We start from the raw sequence: 26,088 nt of genomic DNA, 5'->3' as shown, positions 1-26,088 counted from the left end.
CCTTCTATTCACTTTTTGCATACCTCAGGCCATTACCAGAGGTTTGGTTTTAATCATTCTGAGAGACCATAGAGTGGTCATGGTCCATCTCGGCTAATACTGGCACTGATCTTCCTGTGTTTACAGATTCTATGGCGATACTCTCATTTTTATTTCTGTCTTTTTTCTGTTCATTTCTTGTTTTTCCTCCTTTAACTGATCTTCATAGAAATACATCAGCTTACCTAATCTTTTCAAACCACTGGCTTTTGACTTTCCTGATCTTCTTGATTATGTGTCAGATTTTTAAAAATGATTCATGCTCTTATTTTTCTCTCTTCTTGTTTAGACTCTGCCACTTTCTAATAGCTACCTCTGCTGTAATTTAATTGATTTAAGCCACTGCCTTTTCAAATACTGCTGCTTAAAAACTGTAAGTGCCCCTGTATGCCCAGCTTTCCTGTCCTTTGATCAGATTGTGGTATCTTACTTTCTTGTTATCCCAGGTTGCAATGGTGCTGGCCTGTGTGATCACACCTGCCCAGGGAGCAGAAGCATGAAGATCCCAATTTCTTGGCCAGCCTGGGCAATTTAACCAGATCCTTTCATAAAATAACATTCTCTCCAGGGGAGGTGTGCTGGAGATATCTCTCAGTAGTAGCACAGGTGCCTAGTGTGCCTAAGGCTCTGGGTCCAATCCTCAGTACAGTCAAAAAATAAAAAAATAAAATTGAAAAGTGAAAATTAAGAGATATCAGTATTACTTCTTTGTCTTGTGGAAGATTTTAAGACATGATAGTGATCTTGATTTTAACTTTAATATAGTTTGTCAGAGAATAAATACTATGATTTTGATCTTTGAAAATTTATTTTGTTTTCTTTGACTTGGTATATTAACCATTTTATTGTACATCTTACATGCACTTCAAAGAATAATACATCCTTAAGTTAATGTATCTTATATTCTTCATTTTTAAGCATATGCTAGATTTCCTTTGTATATATTATTAGTATATATTTATGATACATAATTACATTCATCTTGAGGAATGGGTACATATATATGTTCTATCTTATCCACTTTTAATTTCTTTTCCCCTCTCCAGTCTCCCATTTACTATCTTTTCCAGGTCCCTTTTCCACCTATATTCTTTAAATACATGTTAGGTTAATTTGGTTGCTTCATTTGCATATATTTTATGTTGACATTTTGTTTCAATTTATCAATTTCTGAGAGAAACATAAGATTGGTTGTGGATTCCACTATTCATTTGTCAGTTTTAATTGATCAAAATTAAATGATTTTCAAAAAGGTTGACAAACTAATTAAGTAGGGGCAAAGAAAGGCAAAGCATGATATGCCAAAAGTGACACATATTACAGTTGCCCGATGGAAGGCTTAGTGGCATTACATAAAATATACTACAAATATGCATGAAAAGCAAACTAAGTTGTATTTGGATTATGATGATGATTAAATACTTGAACATGATTACCAAAAAATTATGGAACCATGTATTTAAAAGGGTGAATTTCATTGTGTATAAATGATAGCACCAACAAAATGTTACAGTGACCACTTAAAATTAAGCTAACGTGCAAAAACAAGTTTGTTTATTTAAATTTGGGGGAGTGTTTTACGTTCTGATTGCTGGTACAAAGTATACAACACCCACAAGTTAAAGGAGGAAAAGTTTATCTTAGTTCACTCTTTATAGCAATTTCAATCCATAGCTGGCTGGCTCCAGGGCAGGGAGACGTGGCAGAGGGAAAAGAGTTTGTGGCGTGGGAGACAGGGAGCAGCAAGTCTTCCTGCATCTATTTTTATTTCACCCTGGCTATCATTGTATTGGCTGGTCCCATCCACACCTAGTGTGTTGTCCTTCTGCAGTGAATCCATCATCCACATCCACATCAGAATTGTGTTAAACCGATTAGTGGACTAATCCAGTATCAGAATACACAATCCAGCCACTCCCAGGAGCCTCATATATGAGAGCATGAGATTTTGGAGGTACATCTATATATGAACCATAACAGGGTGTTGCTGGCAGCATCAGTTAGCCAGCACGCTGTAGCAACACACTGCAGACCAGTGACTTAAACAGCAGAAATTTATTTTCTCACAGTTCTGGGGGCAAAATGCGAAGATCAGTGTGTCTGGGGCTTCTCTCCCTGACTTGTATATGTCTGCCTCCTGCTGTGTCTTCACACAGCCCTTCCACTATGCATAACAGCGCTGGCTTCTCTTCCTCTTCCTCTACTTACAAGGCCACTGAAAATGACTTCACAGAACTATCTCTTTACAGACACTTACCAACTACTCACCCTGTGGCTTAGAGTTCCAACATGAGAATTTTATACAAATACAATCATCTACAACACTACCAGAAAATTGTTAAGAATATACTTGAGAAAACTAAGTTTGTATTTTCTAGGGTTTGGATAACTGATGCATGAGAAAACAATCTATATGTTATTCTATAAGTGACTTCCAGGGACTGTATGAGTTTGTAACTACACAGGTCATGTGAAGAGTCACTGCAGCACCATCTACAGTATTTATAAAACATGATAAAGGCTACACTTTAGATTTTTATAGTGTACAGGCAATTAGTCTACTCATATGATATCATCTGAAAATATTAAAAGCACAGACACAAAAATGTAAATCAGGGAAATGACTCAAGTTAGTTAATGACCTTTTGAATTTAAAACAGGATCTAAATATTAGATGATGAAATCAGTGTATAAGTTCATCAATATAGAACAGATATATACTTTCCTGTAAATATTTAGTCACCATACAATTAGCATTAAGAAAGACAATAATGTTTATCTGACATTTTCATTCTCTTTCCTGATGATTGCTTATTTTACAAACAGTAATTTTCCCAAAACATATAACATAATTCTAAATCTAATGTGAGAAAGTTTCATTCAAGAGTTTACTATCGGAATTGTTTAGCAAATCCAGTCAATGTTTGCAGAAAACAACATTAAAATGAGAAACAAAATAAATTCTTAGAAAGTATATTTGTTATGATGTCACTGATGTTTTGGTAAACTCAAAGTGATGAACCTGGGACGATGGCAGATTGATAGGTAGCAGGCTAGAGAGCCTCTCTGAGAGAAACAACTCAGATACTTGAATTTAACAACATGGAGAAGGTCAGACAAAAGGAGAGGGATTCTCAGGACCCAGGAAGAAACTGAGGAAAAAGTAAAAGAAAAGAAAGAAAGAGAGAGAGAGAAAGAAAGAAAGAAAGAAAGAAAATGCATGGAAGGCTGGAGCTAGATGCCTCTCACCAAAGCAAGTCCCACACTTTGCCAGGTGCCTTGGAGTCACATGATTCATGATCACACTGAAGTTGCAGTTGGGCCAAAATTGGGGGTTAGTGAGTTGAAGGCCCTTGGTCACAAGGGGAGTGGCCACAAAGGAGAGCAGAACTGGAGTGGATAGCTGCACTGACCCATGGTGAGTGCTCGGAATTTGGTCCTGTGGGGTGAGGTGACTGGCTGGATGACATATTGGAGTTGGGCAGGATGGGCCTGAACCTGGAACCACAGTGGTGTCAGTTGGCTACTCCTGGCCCAAAGCAGACTGGTGGGATCTGGTTGGGCTGGGTTATGCCCCTGGTCAGAATCCAATAGCCAGGGATGTAACTGTCCTGAACCTGTGATATCCGCACAGCACAGACTAATGTGGTGAGGCACTCACTGGTTGACTGGCTCAGAGGAGGGGGCCAGTGCACATTGCCCTTGCATGCACCTCACAGATCAAGAGCAAACTGGAGAGGACAGCAATTCCCTAGCCAGCACGCTTCAGAAGAAAGGACCTGAGATCTCCACCATACACCTGTCTGAAAGAAACAAGAAACATGACAAGAGAAAGAAATAAGAAAAAGCCTCCAGCTGCTGACCCAGGGAAAATAAGTCCAGGAGAGGTAAATACAAAAGAGATTGAGGGCAGCAAGTATATAATATTGGACACGGCATCAGCCAACATAAAGAAATATCTCTGTGACATCTAATTCAAGTGAAGCAAGATATAAGAAGATTTATAAAAGAAATGCTAAGCACTTTTCAAGAAGATACAAATGGAAGAAAGGAGGAACCCAGAAAAAGGGGGAAAACCTCTGATGGAGAATATAAACACAATCTAGAATACATGAAACAGATTCAAAGAGATTACCAGGAAATTAAAAACTCCATTGAAAGCTGGCAAAATTGCTTGACAGAAACTAAAGTCAGAATTTCAAAACTTGAAGATAGATTTGCAGTGTGTGACTGTGAAAGGAAAGATCTCTTAAAAATAACAAGGAACCAGGAAGAACAATATAAAGGCTAGAAGATAACAAGAGAATCTATAATTTAGAATAAAAAATGTGAGCAAAGAATCAGGGATAAACACAAATGAAATACAAACTCTATTCACAGAAATAATTAAGGAAAACTTCCCAAGCATAGGAAAAGGAAATAATATTCAGATATATGAGGCATACGGAGCTCCAGCCAGCTACAACCAAAGCAGATCTACACCCAGACATATAATAATCAAGATCCCAGAAATTCATCACAAGAACAGAATTTTAAAAGCAGTCAGAGAAAAGAAACATCACCTGTAAAGGAAAACTCATCAAAATCACAACAGACTTCTCTACACAAATCATCAAATTGAGAAGAGCTTGGAGCAAAGTATTTCAGGCCCTGAAAGAAAATAATTTCCAACCCAGATTGATGTACCCTGAGAAACTGTCTGTCATAATTAATGGAGAAATAAGATGGTTCCTGGACAAAGAGGAACTGTTGGAGTTCATGACCACCAACCCAACCCTACAAAAATACTGAAGGATATTCTAGAGAGAGAAGGAAAAAAATCACCAGAATCGAGGAACAGTGTCAGGAGGCCTCAATGAATGGGGCAGACAGTGGAATGAAGAGGAAAAGTAAATAACAAACGGCATAAAAATAGCATAGCAGAGATGAGGCAGAGAAGATTGGCTATAATCTCTAACACATATGGCTTTGATACACTAACAAAAAGAAACACAGGCAGAGTAGATCAGGAGATAGGGTCCATCGAAATGCTCTGAATAGGAAATATAATCAACCTCAAAGAGAGTTAATGAACCAAAAGTCAAAGATGAGAAAACAATGCTCTATGTAACAAGGAACCAAAGAGAAATAGGGACAGCTCATAAAGCAGCTGCAGATAGGTTGGAAAGTCATGACACTTTTGTGCTGTGGAGAACTGCTCAGCTATAGGGAAGGAAAACCTGGAAGCTTTAGTAGGTAAAGGAATACAGCTCAAGATCAAGCTCAAGGGTAAAAAGGTTCAGCACCACTTAGATTGATAGCGAGCTGCCTCCTAATCTAAAAACTAAAGGAGTTAGTAGAACTCAAAATGTACAAAGCACTCTGAGAAAGGGAAAGGGGAGAAGCTGTCTAAAAAAAGAAGGCAGAGGACATTGTTAATAGTGTATCAGGATTTAAAATCCACATTATTCTTATCACTCTGTTTAGTTTGATTTTATTCTGTTCCAGTCTGTCTACTCATACTAGATTTGAGGGCACAGACAGATATTCCAAAAATAACAGGAAGTATTATGGTAACTATCCTTGATTTCCTATTAACTTAAATTGAAGCCCTGTATTACTTACACTGTCCTACTATGACTGATCTTATTTGAATCTGGTTTGTTAGATTGCTGTTTTGTCTTGACTGATTTTATTTGAATCTGGTATAGTATCAAGTCTGAGAATGGAGACAACTACTCTAAAGATGACGAGATTCAATAGGACACCCATTCCAGTTGGATTATTATGTGCTTTTGCAGTCCTGTAATGTCTCCAATGTTTTATTTTTATTAATATTGCTATGTACTGCTATGTTCAATTGTACTATGCCTGATGATACAGACAATTCTGTAGAAAATAACAAGAGACACCATAGTAACTACTGTAGATCACCTAGTATTATGGTTTTATTTGTCTTTTTCATTTCGTGTTTTTTTAGGAATTTGTTTTGTTTTGATTCATTTTTCCCCCTAAAACAGAAAGGATAGGTATATAAGCATGTGTAGAACTTCAAAACAGTTTATGAAAATTGATTACATGTAATGTAATGAACAGATACTTTGAAGAAAAAAGACACTAAGATACCTACGACACTATTCTATAGCATCATGATAAAATCTAGCAATACCATTATTCTCTCTTTAGAGTGATAATATTCTGTTTTCTTTTGTTTAATTTCAACATCCATAAAGATATGGACAGCTATTTTGAAGAAAACCAGAGACATTATGGCAGCCATTGTTGACTTCTCTATTGTCTGATCTTGAAGACATAAAATGCCTTCATCATCCTATTCTGATCAGTTTAATACTATTTTGTTCAGGATCAATTCACTGTGTGTGAAGATATGGACAATTATTTGGAAGAAAACAGAGACAATATGATAGACAGTGAAGATCTGTTGTCTTGCTTTGAAATCTGTATTTCTTAAATTGTTTTCTTATGATCTATTTTGTTCTATTATATTTAATTTTACCCTCTTTAAAATAAAAGAAATTAAAGTGATGAAGTAATGAGTTTGAAAAATAATAGCAAAGGCAAAATGAATGGGTACTATTTAAAACAAAGAAATGGTCAAATGAAACTCCAATTTGCTTCTATCTGGATAAGTCTTGCACACACTACTATAATGTATAACAAAACACAAAATTACAGTACAGTACAATCAGCAAAAGTTAAGGTACTATACTATAAAGAAGCCACCGTGAGGCTGCACTGCAGCTCCTATTCCTGTGTTTTAAGTCCAATGCAGGTTGAAAATCTGACTTGCAGTCATAATTTCAAACAGCAAGTCTCAGTAGTAAATCTGAAGAGACATTAAACAGGCCATTAAATGAGTAATATCTATATAACAGCAATCAATATTTGAAATGTACCACTTAAAAGTAGGTTCTGATCTAAATACATAGATTAAATAATAACCAACTGATAAGTTATTTTAGCAAAAATAACCTTGGTTTTATATTGTACGGATTAAAAACAAAGTGATTAAATTAACTTCCCAAACCAACGTCTTTTATCACTGGAAACACATTTAACATATTTCTTTATTTCTGTTAATAGTGACTATTCACCCAAATATAAATGTCAGTTTAGCCACATACTATTTCTCACCTATGACATCACTTTTCTATCAGGAGAACTGATGCATACAAATTTCACTGAACTTTAGAATTTGATTACTTTTGGCTTTCCCTTCATCTACTTTATCTCACAACTACAGTAAATTCTACTTCCAAAAAAGCCTGGAAAGGAAGTAAAAATAAAAATTAAAGAGACTAAGAGGGGTAATCTATTTTTCATAGTAGCTACAGCAATTAAGATTTCCAACAATTAAAACTAGAACTACGGTGTGATCCAGAATGTATGTGCATTCAAAAGAAATGAAATCAGCATACCAAAGAGATTTCCGCTCCCCAGGCAATTATAGTACTGTTCACAGTTAAACTGTAAAGTTAAAATATGGAAGCGACCTTAATGTCCCTGACAGATGAAAAGATTTTAAAAAGTGTAATATATACACTCAAGGAGGTATTTTTAAGCCAAAGGAGGAAGAGAAGGAGGAGGGAAAGCAGGAGATCCTGCAATTAGTAACATGGATAAACTTGAAAGATACTACATTAAATGAAATAAGCCACAAACAAAAGCACAAACACTACTATGTAAAAATCACATATATGAGATAGCACACCTAAATCAAACATTTTCAAAGTCATGAAAGCTGAGACTAGATTTGTAGCTGCCAGAGACTGGGCAGAGGAGAAAATAAAGAAATGCTAACCAAAGGACATACAATTTCAGTTACTGAAGATTGTCAAATTCAGTACAGTACCATGTATATAATCAACAATGCTGTGTAGTAGATTAGAATTTTGTTAAGAAGGTTAATCTTGTACTAAGTGTTGTCATCACAAGGAAAAAAGGAAAGGAAGGAGGGAGGTGGTGGAAATAAGGAAAGAAGGTAAGGATGAGACTGTGAAAGTGAGGGGGAGGTTCATTAAACAAATTGGTTTTACTATATCCATAAATGCATGTTTATCTACACATTCATCAGAGTAAACAATTATAGAATTTCATTAACTTTAAAAAACAGAACAAAACAAAAAGGCCAGTAATGACACAGACTTTCAAGAAAAATAGAAAATTAAAACTAATTAATATATTGTATATTGCTATCTTAGAAGCAGTTGTTCAGATTACAAGATTTAGGTATTTAAAACTGATCAAACAATGAAAGCACAAATTACTCTCTTCGATAAACTCACAGAGACCAATAACACAGTTATCCATCATATGTATGTATGTATCTATATCTCTCTATATATGCACACACATATATGTATACCTATATGCATATAATTTCTTTCTTTCCTTTTATCCTTTCCCCTATCCAGTTGTTTTTTCCTTTTGAGTACTTTCTTTCCTTATACAAGACCCCCAATGGCACAGTAGAAATTTTTGTACGTCAAACTTCAATAAATCATTTGAAGAAAAACGAGCTAAGATTCCAGTTTTCAACAACTTGCTAGCTAAACAGCTTGAGCCCTGAGATACTACATTGAATTTTAATTTCCTTTATTCCCAAGTATGTCTGTGATCTTTTACGGTGTTCACAAAGTGCAGTGACTTAAGGGTGTATGATGAGCTAAGCTGAAAGCAAATAACTCAGTGATTGAAAAATAAGATTAGTGCAATCTGGTAAATTACCTGAATTTTTTCTATTGGCATAACTACTATTTTTATACCATATTTGACACATACAGAAAGCAAATTATTCATTAAGTTTCAATATCTGTTACCTCTGATTATACAAATTTTAGTGTGTGTGTTTACTGGCAACTTCGCAAACATTTTCTGATCTTTACAATCTTATAATTCTAATTCAAATTATAGACAGATTTCCAAAAAAGTAAATGTTTGGGTTTATATAGTTAGATTAAAAAAATGTAACAAGTTACAATGAAGCACTGTCATTTTTCAGTGTATTAAACATATAATTTATCTCTAACATATAATGCTAACTATCCTTAGCAAAAAGAGAATTTTTCAACCTGTTGTTACATTTAATACTTTTTTTGTTTTTCAGGACATTTGGCAGCAATACTGTTTAGATTCTCATAGTTAAAAATGAGCCAGAATTCATGTTAACCTGACCTCATTTTGTGTGGGGATGACTAACTATGGCCTTCTGTTATACCTGTGATATCAATTGGCTTAAAATTGTGAAGAAGCTAAATAAAAAATTAGTAATTATCATCTGTACTTTAATGTATGCTTGAAATATTTCACTGAATAATCTTGTTTGGCGAAATTTGTAAGATACCCATAAAATTAGTCCTGAGTTGAATGATGACACCATTTATTATATAGAGTGTCATGGTTTATGTCAGTGGCCCCCAGGCCTCATTGGTTTGCATTATGCATTTGTGATTGGTTTATTGTTTAGTGCTTAGATTGATGGTGTCAGTGCTATACCCACATAGGCATGGAGCCAACATACAATATAATGGTAGGAAAAAGGCATGTCTCACTCTCGTGCCAGCTTCTGCCTTGCTGTTTACAGCCACTATAAACTGCGGCCCTGCCATGCCACCCTGTCTTGGAGCCAAATAACTATGGACTAAAACCTCCAAAAACTATAAAAAATAAACCTTTCCTTTCCCAACTTTGGACATCAGGTATTTTGTCTCAGCAACCACTAAAAAGTAAGTAAGATATAGAGAGAACATAGACGTTGGCCAAAGCACAGAGATACGTTACAGAAAGTAATCTTCACAGAAGCAGCCAAGTGGACATTCCTGCTAAGTATATCATGCACTTTTATTATCAACCAACTGTTTGTAATATTCTGCTTTTGCTTATTCTTCAAAATCACTCACTGCTAGGATTCTTGGTGAAAAAGGAGGTTTGCCTCCTAAGGGAAGGACATTATCTCTAGGCCAGTAGCACTGACCACATGCGGCACCCAGCTGGCATCTCCTTCAGGGTACTTTGAAACCACAGACATCAGACATCACCTGGTTGAAGTCAAGCCTTTCCACAGCACCAAATCCACAGTCAGGTCTGTGGGAAATGCCAAACCACAGTCACTGCAGGACAAGTTGGACAAGTCGTTGGCGCTCCTCACATCTGAGCAATGCTTTGCTGGCCTTGCCTGAGAATTCCTCTTCTGCCCTGTCTTTCTGTGCCTCCTTCCTTTCCCCCAGATGCTGATCTCTGGTAAATATTTTTCACATCAATCTCTGCTCAAACTCTGCTTCTAACAGTAGTAATCTGGGATCACCAGAAAACATCAGAAGTAAAAAATGATCATAACATGGCAAAAGAAGTGGTTTATTTTTCATCTTTGGTTTTCTATGCCTAGTGTTACAAGGATGCAGGTGATGAATTAAGGCCTGTATCATGCTCAAAGCTATTTCTTTCTTCAAAACTACATAAGTGAATATAACTTCTGTTGACTTCTTTGAGCTAAAGTGGAACCCCGAAAATGACACCTCAGATCTCATTGCTGTTGTGGTAACCTCTTCTCCAATGAATCAGAATAATCACGGTTGGGTACATCCTCCATGGCAGTCAAGTTGGCTTTACTGGTTCACAGGGTATTATCTTCTTTGAAATGCCTGCAAGAAGATCAAAGGGAGCTCAGATCTTCAAGTTAAACCATAGATTATGAGTTGGCACAAGACAAATGTCTGATGCATGGTTAGTCATTGAGTGAGTCAGAGTTCTAATCAGGGGCAGAGCTAATCGGTTAGGGCTCTTTGCTCAGTATGCCAGAACTACAAGCATGCTTTCCAAAGGGAATACATGTATGGATTAATTCTTTTGGTGTGTTTGGTTTTGCTTAAGCATCACATTTCTCTTCCCACTACCACAACCCCAAAGATAATTACTATAGTAAAAAAAAAAGTAAATAAAGTTGTAAACTTCTGGCAAACACAAATTTAGAGCAATTCATCAACGAGAATTCCTTTCTGGGCACTTTAGAGATGGAACATGTCTTCCATGGCTAGGGAAAAAGAGGAACAGGAGATGAAATAGTTCATGTCAGATCACAATCAAGTGTGGCGAAGTGTGGACTACAAACCAGAGAGAAGGGCTAATTTTTAAGGATACCATGCTGCACTCCATTTATATTTCCTTGGATGAAAAATATTGATATCACCAAAAACAAATCTTTCAAAGTGTAATAGTCCACCAATAATTACTGAACACCTTCTCTGTTCCTGATATAGCTTTAGTCATAAATAAATCAAAGGTATCAGTGAATCAGACAGATGAGTCTTTGGTGTCAAAAGGCTTATTTGCTGACAAAGATTGATTTTTTTTCTATTACAGGGCACTAGTGGTTTGTCAATGGCTATGTAATTGCTTAAGTATACAACTTAATTAAAAAGATAGCCTTGACTGCTCCTGCTGGGAATTAATCTAGAACATATTTGGCTTGGCATTGGCTTCAGTCAAGCTAGTATAAGAACTTGTTTCTAGATGCATTGTTAGCAATGACCAGAGGATGCCTGAATAATTCTTTTGGTAATTGTGCTTCAAAACATAGCCAAAGTGGAAAAAAGAATGTTTATTAAATGATATTCTAAGTTGCAAGAATGACCAAGGACTGAGCCATATTTTCCTAATTATGATTATTTGCATAATCACATATTAAATTAATTGCTTGGAGCATTGTTTCTTTTTATTGCACAGCTAGGAGGTAAGCATTAGGAGCAATGTTCATTGAAATTCCCAATTTCTAAGGTGTTACCAATGATTAGCAGAACTCAGAGAAGACTCAAGGAATCATTGCCTCCATGGAGTGTGACATATAAGAGACTCAAAAAACCTTTTGTGGGGATATTGCCAGTCTATTTTTAAAGCATCCATGCATCTCCTTCTTATTACCTATTACAGTTAGAATTAATCATGCTCATCTACTGCTAGAGAAACATCATAGTAAATGGCTAGAAATATGGGTTCCAACTCTTACTAGAAATGTAGCTTGGAACACAGTGCTGAACTCTTCTTGTTAATTCCTCATGTGTAAAGTAACATTTTACTCATGGAATTATTATGGAGTTTAATTGAATTTACTTAGAATAGTGCTCAGCATATAATGTTCTATGACTGTGTATAAAATGAATAAAAATTTAAAATATGTACCCATTTTCTACTAGTCATAGGAAGAGAATGTATGCCTGCTTACTGCTTGATAATAATCTCATATTCTGCAACTACAGTTGCATATTGAGTTGTTCAATAAAGTGTTGATTAATGAATGACTAGATGAAATGTCCGAGAACCTAAGTGTTGAAACTTCACTCAGAAGTCTTAGTTTTGTAGATACATTAGTATAACAATTAAGCTAGGGGTATTACTGGTTTGGTACATCACTCTTTGTGTTGGACAAATGTCATTTTATTTGCTAGAGCAGCAGCCCTAAAGTCTGAGCAAAAGTAGGATCAAATCCAGAACCTTCCAATGCCATGACCTAGATACTTCCATGCTATGCAACCACATGTCAAGAGAGGGATTTTGGTGACCCCAGGTAGAGAAGATTGAAATCCACAAGGAGGAACTTACATGGGTATATGAAAAACATTTCAGAATGTGCAACATAAGGATTAATCCTTCAAAAAACATATCTTCTGATTTTCTCTCTAAGCAAATTCCAAGTCCAATGATTTTGCAATACTCCACATTACTTGCTGATGTATTTTACTGAGGTCTATTTATTACAAAACTAAAGCCTCACTGTGAGGTCACTGTAGTTGAGTCTATAAAACATACTTAAGCAAACTGTCTATATGTTTAAAGTTCAGGATTAACAAGAAATGCCTATGTAATATTTTTGTAGTGGTGAATTAAAAGAAGACTCTTTTCATTTAGTACAGCTCTAACATAATAAATCTAAACCAAATATTAGTGAATCCTTTGTCATAAGCATGGTATATAAACATAATGTATACACCATGTACTCAGGACTATGAATTTGGACAAGGAAGGAGAATGAAAAGGAAAACCTAATCAACACTGAGCAATAATGCAGAACTACTCAAGAAGTTCCACGATAGGCTGAGGGGCTCACTATTCTTGGACAAGAGGAGTTACATGTTAGGAGTGATGAAAGGGCCTTACATAAGCACCTTTTATCTGTTTTTCCTGAATTTACCCTTATGTATACATAGCCTTATAACTGAACTATGGCAGGGAGGATTAAACCCAGGGCTCAGTGATGCCACATCATCATGAAGAATGGTTCTTCAAAAGCCCAAAACAGCTGTCTCTTATTCTAAGAGAAACCCAGTGCACACAGACACAAATGGATTTTGAAAAAGGTCCGTCTCCTGGCTTGTGCCTTCTGCATGAGCTATTGTACCACCACTGTATAGTTTCAATCTATTCATTACTCCAAAAATATTTCAAATTCAGATCATACAATAATTTTGAATGCATTCTTTTATGCCTAAAAATTGTTTTGATTCCTTTCAGGTCACAATCTTTTCTCTAAAACAATGCAGAGATATTACCGGGGGCCAAACCACATACCTCTTGCTTCTTTGTTGTCTTATTTATGTTGGGGCTCACTTTTTGGTTTGTTTGTGACTCACCTGGCTTTATCTATTTAGCCTCCACCTTAAAGCTATAAATTTACAGCTCACTGACTGGCATCAAAACACACTTCATGTTTCCTGTATTAAACTCAACTTTTTACAGTAATTGGCTTCAAGGAAGCAAATTTAAAATTTGGTTATAACAATTAAATAAGGATTTTTATGGCCCCTGTAAATCCCCCTTACTTTCTCCTAACAGTCATAGATCTTTGAAAAATTATTATGATTATATTGAGAAAAGAGGAGTGTTACAGTAGATGGTTCAAGACTAGGATTGGCCTACAGAATGAGATTTTATTCTCCCTTATTTCACTAATTATTTCTGCAAATGAGTGAAAGGCTGTGAAACTCAACTGAGTCTCAATTTCTTTGGCCATAAAAAAATGGAAATATTGAACTTGAATATACTAAAGGACAATGCCAAGTTCTGCCTTTTACAAAAATTAAGCAAACTGATGAAATATGTGTTAGAGATTATAAGTAGAAGGATCCATTTGCAAATGACCTAGAACCTCTAGTGAAACAAGGGAGAAGATGAATAGGGTCAGGTGGCAAAGGTGAGTGGAGTGGGCAGCTGTCGCTCTGATATTCTAGTTAGGAAAAGACCAGGAACTGATTGTTAAGGAGTTTTTCTCCCCCTCAAGCATCCTGCCGGGGTGTTAAAGCTCTTTCCTGCAATCGCCCTAGAAGGGAGGTGATGGCCCAATTTATGCAGAAGCCTTTCTTAGCCTGTCAGAAATATATTACTGGAAAAGACAGATTTAAACCAGGGCCTACCAGCTCTAAAAGTAAAAAGGGATACTTGGAAGTCAGGGATTGTATTCCAAAACAAACACACAAGCAAAAGCAAAAAGAATGGCAGACCCTAAGTCATAATAAATTTACTAAAAGCAGCAAAACTCTCTTTCACAGTAAGAGGAGGGCATATTTGAAGACTTTTGGAAACTCATCTGAACAAACAAAAGAATGTGTGAGCTTTCTGTGACTGAAGAGTGTGGCCAGGGTGGAATGTTGTGGCAATATAAATTATAGAGAAGATGTCTGGCTTTTCATCTCATGCCCTCACCCGCAGATGTCTGTGGGATGAAAGTAGAACACATTGCCAACCCCTCCATTCCTGCAGATCTGACACCCTGTAATCGTTTGCTAAATTCATAACCTCCCTTTCCATCCACTGAGCCTCCTCTTAGGGGCATTTTATGATACACACTACACTTGCAAAAATTAAGACACATTGCAATTAATTTCACTTTGAGAATTTCACAACACCCTTTGAGATCACAATAACCCTGGGGGTGTTGTGCAACTGGCATTGGAGACCTCTTGCCTAAGTTAGAACTTTGTGAAAGAAAGTGGGTGAAAGTGGGGGAACTGATCTTGCTTAAGCAAGCCGCAAAGGAAAAAGTGTATATGTAACTTGTAACAGTGATGAGCACGTATCCACTGATGTTACCGTTTCTAATGTTCGTAAGTGTGAATTTTGCTTGTCCTAACTAGAAGTTCATTCTCTTTCTCTCTGGGACATGCCTTTTCATACCAAACTGACTCATCACAGCTAATTTTAAATAATGTAAATAAGCAAATACATGGCTGGGCAAATGTGACAAGGAAGGGGAAACTGGTGTTTGACTAATCAACCCAGCGCTGTATTTTAATTAAAGAGCATGTCTCATACGCCATCAATAAGTTTTCAAGTGACTTGTCATGACCAGTTCTAATCACAAGCATGCCACTCACTCTTTCATAATAAATTGGCAGATTATGCTAAAATAAGAAAGAGAAGCTATCAATTTTATGTGTGCTAGGCCATATAAAGCTATGCCATAGGTTTCTCAATTTATGCTATGAGATTGGAAACAGAAGAGGGCTAGGGACACAGATTCAGAAACTGAATAAAACGTAACGCTAACACAGTCCATTAGATTAGTTTGCAAATAGGGGAAGAGAAACATTGCAAAATATCTTTCTTAATGGCCAGACATGCTGGAATCATTGTCACTTTATATCTATCTTAAACCTACAACAGCAAAGTCTGTGAAAATAGCGGCTGCGTGTTGATGAATAAGACTAACTGACATTTTTCTTGTAAGTGTTTGAATGAAAAAATCATAAAATTTCAACTGATTGGGAGTCAAAATTCATTTGATCAAAAGACAAAGGCAATGACAGAATAAAGTGCTATTTATTGTACCAGTAAAGTTAAAAAAACATAACGTGGCATACAGTATTTCATTACTTAATGACCTGCTGTGAAATACCTGACTAGTTCCCATTCTCAGAAAGAAAAGAGAGATTTCAATGGCAATGGGAACTTCGGGGGCAATGGAAATTTTAGGCATTTTAGGGGGGTTTGTGATCAGACGCATTTATAGCTAAATGCATAGTCTAGTACCTAGTAACTCTTATATATATTGTCAAAACTAGGTACTTGTTTTCAGTTAGAAGATTAAATTTATTCAAAGTCCACTATTGATATTTCAATGTTTTTACAAAAATCTTTTTTCCTACAGGAAATCATTTTAATAAAATTTTTAAAATGAAACATGGTTATTGCCACATTATTTATTAAGCATAAACAAAAATCATTTTGTTTATAGCTCTTGCTATTCATTCTTAACAAGTAGAGCAGATTAAGCAAAGCAAATCAAACATTTAAAATCTCATGGTTGAAATCAATAATCTTTATCTTATATATAGGATACTATGTGTACATGCATACACACAAATGCACACACACAGAAAACCCAAAGATAACTAGAACTTACCCAAAATATGACAGATCATCAATAACCTCTAGAGTTTTCTGAAAATGTTTATTATACTGATACTTATCATATTTGATAAATTCTTGCTTTATGACGCTAACCACATTTCATATGTAATCATCCTGTAGTTGGTCTTTGTTCCAACATGATGAAAAGATACATTTATTTATTAAAAATGGTTTCACTTGGTACTTTCAAGAATATTAAATGTTATTTGTTCCAAATTATTATTGTTTAGCTAAAGGTGAACCAATATCATTTTATATACTATAAAATAAGTCCATAATTAGATTTTTCTTAAAAATATAAACTCTAGATAATTTTTAAAGCAAGTTAATACTTTTAAAGAAATAATTATATTATTTAAATCATTCCAAAATAGGCCCAACTGAAAATATTCCAATTATCTTAGGAAATTTTTGCTGAACATTTGAGAAACTTGGATTTTGCATCAGTTTTGCAAGCATAGTGTCTACTCATGTTTCAATATATTTTTTCTTGCTGTCATTTTAATTTTCCTATAATCTTTGAAAAAAATTAGTTGTAGAAGTGAATATCTGCTTTGCATATGCAAACCTTTATGGTTCAGCTGATGAATAAGAATGATAATCCATTCAGTTAATGGATAGCTGTTGTTCCATCAAACCAATTTTCTCAGCTTATTTTTGCATCAGCAAAACAACAGTTAAAACACATGTTAACAATCTGTAACAGTTACCAAATAGATTGCCCTGTCCATTAACCCATTATTCAACCCACCAAGTTTCCAGTGGACACATTTGTCATTCTGCATCAGAGAACTTTCTGTGGAAAGAACCATCAGTGTTGCACAAAAGTATGTTCCTGTTTAGAGCTGGTCCACTAATATGCATCCTGCTTACACAGTATCCTTTTCTGTTTCCTGGTGTTTTAACACTTTAAATAAATGGCATCAGATATATCTAGAGCCCAAGGTTGCATTTGTTTTCCGGTCTTCTTCTTTATTTTAATCTTAAAAAAAAACCTAATGCTACTAACTGGTTTGAAATATGATCCTTTAAAAAAATATGTGGTATTAACATAATTTTATAGTACAAAAGTACAAAGACTAAAAGACTAAAGGCAAAGGAAAGGAATCATTTGCTTCAGGCCCTCCGTGATGTTGAACTTTGGTGGAGTGGATCCAAGATAGAATTAAATCCAAATGTTTCCTAGTTCCTTCTATCTTAATAGCCTCATATTTCCTTCATTTCATCTTGTCCACTGCTTTCACATTTCAAATTGCCATCTCTGAAAACACGGACCATATTTATGGCATGCTTGTTTCCTGATACATAGTCCAGTGTACCATTGTTATAGTTACAAGACAACAAAAGAGATTTCAGATTTATGAATACAATGCAGAAATTTAACTTAGGGAGGAAATGTGACTGTATCAGGCCAACTGCAAAATAAATCTTTTCTCTTACTCCAAGTGATCTGACAATATTTGTAAAGCTATTTTCCCTATCTTCATAACACGTTTGCATGTTAAACTGCAGAAACCAACTGAGCAGTCCAAATCCACATTTTGAAGGCAGTAAAAATACAGAACCAAAAGCACAAGTACAATAGAATACTAAGACTATAATGATTTTAAAATCAACGTGTACTGCCTGTTTCTATAAGAACCATGTTAATTAAGAGTTTTGCCTCATTTAAATCTTTCACAATTTAATTAGGGTACTCTTAGTCCTGGCAGGTTCTGAAAGTTAAATAATTGGCCTGAGGTCACATGGCAAGTATATAATAGAACTAGAATTAAATTCAAACAATTCATTCTTCAAATCACATAATTTCCTTCTTCTTTGAGGATTCTCCACAAATATTATTATCTCAGTGGTGTTGGGATAAAAAAGGACGACAGAAAATGGACGTGGTAATGTCTCTCTGCGACTTCTCCCTGTGAGAATCAAGTCAGACTGGCCTTTTCTCGCCATCGTTTTGGTTACATGGCTTCCCAGTACATTCTTGAATGAAGAAAAAAGAAAATAAGAACAGAGAGAAAGAAGAAAGAAGAGGGGAATCAAAAGCACAGGAGGAGAGAAGTGACCATAATATCTAAGTACACACATCTACCTAAATCGTACTTTCACAGAAGGATGTTTACAGCCTTGTGCGTTTCTTTTGCTGAGCAGTAGCCGTTCTTTGGCTTTTCTCTCCCAAATTTAAATGTCAGTGTAATGGTGAGCTTATGTGAATAGTCTTTGTTTCTCAAGGAAAGCCAGTCCAACGAGAAAATGAAAATAAAGAAAGAAAAAAACTAAAACAAGCTTCATGCTGGTCTGTACTTTGAATCACATCAACTGCTGTAGCAGATGAATCCCATAGATAAAAGAAACAGAGGAAGTGACCAAGCATGTTATTTTCATTCTCTTTCTTTTCAAGCAATCCTTTTCTTGTGATAGGAATGCTGTCCTGCGTCATGACTCATTTTGTCAACCCAACAACTTCTGCAATCTTTCATGAAGAAAGAAGGGACTGTTTATAACATGGAATTAAGTTTTTCCCCAAGGATACTAGCAATTACTATGACTTACTTGCCCTATTATTAATGATATTTTGAGTGCTTTTGGAAGAATTCTGATATATAGGTGGGGCTCTGCTTTCCAAGAGTAAATCCTCATCCAACACAGATGCAATGGGTACAGATTTTATGTGACAGAAAGAGTCCACATTTTCAGGTTTTAAATCATCCCTCCTCAGCTGGGCATAGTGGCACATGCCTGTAATCCCAGCATGCCTGTGATTCCAGTACACAGGGCTGAGGCTAGAGAGTTACTAAGAATTCAGGCCAGCCAGGATTATATAGTAAGTTCAAAGCCAGCCTCCACTACATAGTGAGACTCTGTCTCAAAACAAACAAACAAACTGTAAACAATTGTCCTACCTCATATCAGCCATAATTTACAAGACTGGAGACTTACAAAGTGAATTTTTTTCCAGTTTAATTCTGCTAAAATAGTACATGGATTCTAATACTCTACAAAACTACACCCAAGTAAAATAGAGCCTTTCATTTACAGAAAAATACATCCTTTTTTAAACAAGACTATCACATTTTCACCTTACTTTTGAAAATTACTTAGTCACTCACTATATGATTATAATCGAAAATTATGTGAATATTAATTGTACTGTACTTTTCCTTGTTGAATGAAATATATGTTAATCTAGCAGTTTCTGGAGAGTTCCAGAAGAATATTTTAATTCTCGCAACACCAACTCCTTTATTAGCTCTAGCTCCTTTACTGGCACATTTTCCTCAGCTACTAAATTGATTCTCTTAACACTACTATTCTTCATAGAATACACAAATTTTGTCATTTTCAAGGATGTGCAAATTTCAACTGAATCTTAATCTGTGCTTTGTAATAACCATATGGCAGATCTCCCGGGAAACACATGATTTAAAGATAACAAGTGAAACTATGTGTGTGCATCTCACATTGCATACTAGGCTGTCTCCAGCTGTTCTCAAGGTTTTGCTAGTGCTAGAAAAATGTATCCAATAATACTCTTTGGTAGCCAAGAAGTGCTTCTTTGCTGTGGCTACATCTCCATTCTCCTTTGATGGATTATGACAAAACTTTCCCTCCATTCCAAAGCCATCTCACTTCAAAGGTCTGCTGGAAATCTTTCCTAAAATATCCAGGAAACCCCTAAGAGTCTGAGTAGCCCTTTTATTTGGAAAAGTCAGGGGAGAATGGGACTCAGAGTAAATCTAAAGAGATCCACAATGCCTCACAGACCTTTTAGGAGGGAGAGGAAGTTGCAGATGTTGGATGGGGGCTTTGAGTGGAATTCCTAAGGCCTCGTGGTCACCTTTCCTGCTGTAGAGATGCATGTACCAGATGGTATGTATTAATGTGTATTTGCAACACTTTGCATCAGGCAGTGGCAAGATTATAAGATGTAAAGTAAATACACATGAAAAAAAAGAAAGAAAAGAGAAAAGATAGTTACCAATGAAACAAAACTGGATATATTTGAGTTTTTAAATCACAGGCTTCAGAAAATTGGATATAAAAAGAAAATTAATTAGTTTAAGTGTGGTATGGTTCCTGCTGGGGAAGAAAAAAAACAGAATGAGAGAGATTTCCTAAGTCTAAATCTTCTGTCTTTTCTAGTAGAGTTGTTTGAAGATTATTATTCTCCAAGGTTAATTAATTTAATCAGATAAGTTACATAATTATGTATTTCTATTATTATTGATCTTACTCATTTTCTGATTCTTTCCCATCATTTACCATTTGATTTTTGAAATCTCCTTGATGTAGTTTTTCTCCAAGGAATATAGCATATACTAAATCATCAGGAATTTGCTCACAGTCTAATAGCTTTCAAAGCTATGCATAGAGATACTGATTTTTGGTCATGGACTTTCCTGGTATATAGTATCAGGCTTACTTCTCTGGTAACATATGGTTTATCTTAAGACATACCGGTAGGAAACAAATTCAGTTACTGAAACTTATCACAGATACTATTTAGCTTGTTGAATGGGAAGGCCATTCATGTCTGTTCCAGAGTTCTTAAAAATTCAACAATGTACTGATTCTATCTTTATATTCTATCTTGTTTCGTCTCTCTGGTACTTTATTTAAGCTATTCCTGTTACTTGAAATACCATAATCCAACTGAGGTTCTCTTGTACTGCAAGATATTTTGGGGGTGGAGACACTGATTGCTTTTGTTCTGAAATTTTTATCAAGAACTTTGGTAGACTAGAAAGGTAGAAATACTATCTGCCTCTGGAACAAAGTTTGCAGGTTTGTAGCACATGTGCAGGTCTCCCGGGGCTTTCCTCTATCATATGGCTCCATGTGAATCAGGGTTTAAAGGACTAGTGATAGAAAATTCTGTTTCTGTGAGGAAAAAGACTGTCCTTTGTCTCTGACCCAGGGATCTTGTGTTTTCTGTTAGCATCAATAAAACAGTGAAAGTTTAACTTTTACCTAGCAAGTAAGATAAACTCTCAGGTGCCTTTGAGTTTCTTATACAATTTTGATTTTTTTTTTTTTGAGACAAGTCTCATTGTGTAGTCCAGGTTGGCTTGAACTCACTAGGTAGCCCAGATTGGCCTAAATTTAAGGCAGTCCTGCCTAGGCTTCACAAGTGTTGGTATTACAGGCATGAGTTAACACATTACCATGCCCAACTTGTTTCCTTCCTTTTAAAAAAATCTCCCACTAGTTATCTCTGGAGGAGAATGTATATAAAAAGATCACTATTGCAGGTAAATAACAAATCTTCAGTAATGACAACTATTTTAAAGATCTTCAGTAGATACTTTTTCTCATTTCACATCTGAAAAAGTTTTTAAAAATGTAAGAACGTACCAAAATATCATTTTCATTACTGATAAAGTTCAGACTGGAGAACATAGCTTTGGTCTATTTACCTGGCACACCTGCCAGTTAAATCCCATAACTATTTGGCTTCAGACAGAGCCAGAGTAGGAGATACTGTCTAAGATTAAAAGTTCTCACCCAAGTTATCCTTAAAACATAGACATCTTTGGAAACTTTATGAGTTTTGACTTTTATTGTGAGTTTTGACTTTTATTTTGAGTTTTGACTTAGAACATAGAACATGATAAAAATAAGAATTATAAAGTATTTATAGTAAGAAATGGAATAAACTGATCACATAGTCAATGTTTATCTGCTGTCTTGATGGATGAGGTTTTAAAATTCTCTCTTCAATTATCCTATGAATCAAAGAGTTAAAGAATTGGCTAACGTTCACACAATTAATGAATGCTACAGCTAAAATTTAAATTTTCAACTCAAAAACTCTATTGTGTTTGCAATAATTCTCAGTACTGATGAATAGTAGCTAAGCTGGAGGAGGAGGAGTAAGGCAAGAGAGATACAAAGCTACTGTAATTGTGGAGATGAAAAAGACCAGAGCATACAGATTTTCAATCATCAGTGTACAAATTAAACTGATTCTATCATGAATTAGTTTTCCATATTTTTTCATTTAGATTTATTAGAGACCTTGACATATCCTAAGTATGTAGTATTCATTGAAATAAAAAATATAACAGGGCCTCCATCTTGCATTGAAAGCTTTCACGTTTTAATGGAGGATAAAAGCTAATATAAAAATGCAGTGTGTTTGATCATTATCATCCCAGAGTCTGATTTTAGGTAAATAATGGGGATTCCTAAAAATAATCTCCTATTGACAAAAGAGAAAAATAGGTATCAGGATAAGTTTTTTCAGAAGTAGTTAACAAGAATTGACAAGTTCACAAGATCTAATTATAAAATAAAATAAATTCTTTATGATTAATACACATAACATGTTATAATTGTACAAATTTAGAAAAGGTAACAAAATGAAGTAAATATCTTATAAATCACCAGAAATATCTCTTAATCTGATACCTACAATTTACTTGGCATGGGTTTTGCCCAATTAATTTTTAATAAATGCTAATAGCAAATCATTAGTGAAAGATATGTAACTGTGGTAGTTAAGATTGATTGTATCAATATCAACATAAATGGTTTGGAGCCACTGATTGGTGGAACATATTTCTAGGAATATAGAAGGAGCTCATGGAGGTGTGGCCTTGGATATGACACCTACTTCTTTGTCCCTTCACTGTGGCATTGTTTCCCTGCTCTCTTTCTTTGCTACCATGAATTACGTATCTTTGCTCTACAATGCCCATTTGTGATGGTATTTCCGTGTTGGAGCCAACCAACCATGTACTGAACCTATTAAACCATTATCCAGATTAAATTTTTTCTTCCTTTCAATTGTGTGTGTCAGGTGTTGTAACTATGTGATTAAGAAGGTAATATAGAGAGTTGATACCAGGGATTGGAGTATTGCTGTTACTGTGCTTTGCTATGTGGTTCAGAAGTCTTTGGAACTGGTTTACAGGACATACTTGAGAAGTTTGCAGATACTAGCTAAAGCAGCTTTAGAATGCAGAGTTTGATTGATGATTCTTTTCAGAGCTCAGGAGTTTAGAATCCTGATATGAAGACACTGAAAGCCAGGTTAAGGAGGTTCCAGTTGCAAACAAGGGCTTCACTAGCAATTGACCTACAGACCATGTATGCTAGGTGAAAACTGGTCTGCATTTTACCCATGTCCTGTGAATTTTCAGAAGACTGACATAAAGAGCAGTTGACAAATTGATCTGGAGAAGAAAATTTCAAGGCACCCCAATATTCAGGATGCAACATGGGTATGATTGGCTATTTAAAAGACTTACATTGAGAAATGGAGACAAAATGCCGAGTGTAAATATTTGAAAAACAAATTTGGGCCCGGAAAGAACCACATGTAACATTAAGGCACAAGGAGGTGCACATGTTGAAAAATAAATTCATATGGAAAGAAAAAAGATGCCTCAAAGGCATCTCAGAATCAGCATGATCTCTTCCATCACATGCTTAATCCTGTATTTGAGAAAAGAGTCTCTGGGAATCATGTTCAAGAAAAGTCTCCTAGGTAATTGGTTCTTGTGATAATTTCATTCTGTTTAGTCACCTAGATGTTAAGATACTGCTACCATCATGATCCAAGGTAGCCTAGCTACTGCCCATTCTGGTGGAGAATTTGGCATCATCTACATGTTGCTGGTTTTACTGGCACAACAAGTGCTAGAGTTGTAGAGTCAGAGAAGCTTTTATCCAGATTTCAAAGGAAGATCTGCGAGTCCAGAAAAGAGCCCCTGAAAGTGCAGTGTGTGAAGCTGTGAGCCAAGGGAAGTTGGAAATATCAATAGCATGAAATGAATACAGAGGAAAGCTTCAATTTATGGGCAAAGTCAGCCCAAGAGAGAGGCCATGTTGACTGCAAGCAGTAGAGCCATAGGGGTGGAACTGTTCAAGCTTTCTGGCATTTACATTTAATCACCATGTACCTTGGATGCTGGATATGGAAACCAAGATCCAATATTTTCCCTGCTTGGTTGTGGTCTTGCTTTGGTTTTATTCTTTTCTATCCCCCTATTCATCCCTTTTACCAAGGGAATATTTATTTTGTGCAGTAGTACACTGAGATTATGTAAACTGTGTTTGATTTACTTTATGGATCCACAGGTAAAAATTTCCCTGAGTCTCAGAAGAGATTTGGACTTAAATTTTGAAAAATATGCTGGAACTCTTGAGACATTGGGAACAGAATTATAGGGTTTTCAGTTGTATTAAATACAGTCGTATAATGTCAAGTAGAATTATGGCCTTAGGTTTATTTTAGGGGTTAAGTATGATTTAAGGGGATTGTATGTCTGTCAAGTTGACAAGGGTGGGATACAATGATTAAGTTTGATTGTGTCAACTTGATTGACTCTGTGAACTATCTAAGGTATTTGCATGGCTTTACTGGTTGTAGACTTCTGGTTATATCTGGGTGGGTCATAGAGATATGAACTTGAGTAATACATCTCATTCCTTTGCCTTGCCTTTCTGGTATTGCCGTCCCCCATCTGCCATGACCTCCTATCATGCTGCTCCTACCTTGGATTCGGTTAACTATGAATTGAATCTCATGAAGTCATGTGTCCAAATAAATTTGTTCTCATCTAAATTTTGGCTCTCAGTGACAAGAAAGCTGACTAATACAGTTTCTAACTTTTGTTTCTTATAGGTGGTAACTTTGATGGATTAAATGCAACTTTTCACATATCTGTGTTTTGTATAAGTCATCAGTAATCATCAAATGGACAAAATTCCTAACAGTTTTCAGCCATTGATCCATGTATTTCAGTCATCTTGAAATGACAAGTGAACCTTTTTATCCCTTCAGTGCAGAGGTGCTCAGATAGAGTAGAACCCACCACTGAGCAATAATACATTAAAGAGATTATCATTTTAGTGGAAGATGATTTAGTGAATTCTAGATCTTGATTGTATAGTCCAAGAAATATTAGTTTTCACCAGGGAATCAATAGAAAAGTGTTACTATGGTTGGAATGTTTTCAGAATTTAATGTTTAAACATCAAAAAGTATAGCAAGATGTAGTGTCATATACCCGTAATCACAATTCCCAGGGAGTTTGAGGTAAGAGCACCAAAATGCCAATCTTGGCAATTTAGCCAGATCTTGTCTCTAAAAAAAAAAAAAAAAAAAAAAAAGAACAAGTTAGAGCTCAGTGAAAAAGGTGTGGTTTTAAAATCTAGCACCAAAAGAAAAAGAAAGGAAAGAAAAAAAAAAAAAAAAAAAAAAGAAAGGGAAGGGAAGGCATCTGCATTCACAATATGATCTACAGTATTTTTAACTCTATATCCATGGTGACCTTTCCCTCATAGTTTTCAGGGTTACCTTCTCATTTGTATCTGATCTCCAACACCTTTTCCTCTTCAAAAAGGCCATTGAAAACCGTGCTGATTAATGAAGCACCTGTTAAAAACATAAATCCCTTGTGTTACTGCACTTCCTTCAAAGGATTAATCACAATTTTAAAACATTATTTTTTAAATCTATGTTACATTTTGTGTTTAAATGTCCCCCCAAAGCCTCATGCAGTTGTGGGGCATGAGCCTTTCAAACGTGGCTATGTCTAGCGTTTGTGATCAGTTCATTGTCTAATATCGGCACTGGTGATGTGAATGCTGCACCCGCCCAGGGGTGAGTAGCTGACAGACAATATAAGGGAGGGAAAGAGGTGT

This window comes from Cavia porcellus, unplaced genomic scaffold, assembly GCF_034190915.1.
Source record: "Cavia porcellus strain 051 isolate PalLab524CR breed Dunkin Hartley unplaced genomic scaffold, mCavPor4.1 scaffold_26, whole genome shotgun sequence".
Taxonomy (NCBI): Eukaryota; Metazoa; Chordata; class Mammalia; order Rodentia; family Caviidae; genus Cavia; species Cavia porcellus.
The sequence above is the reverse complement of the archived record's forward strand: the minus strand, read 5'-3'. Positions refer to the sequence as shown.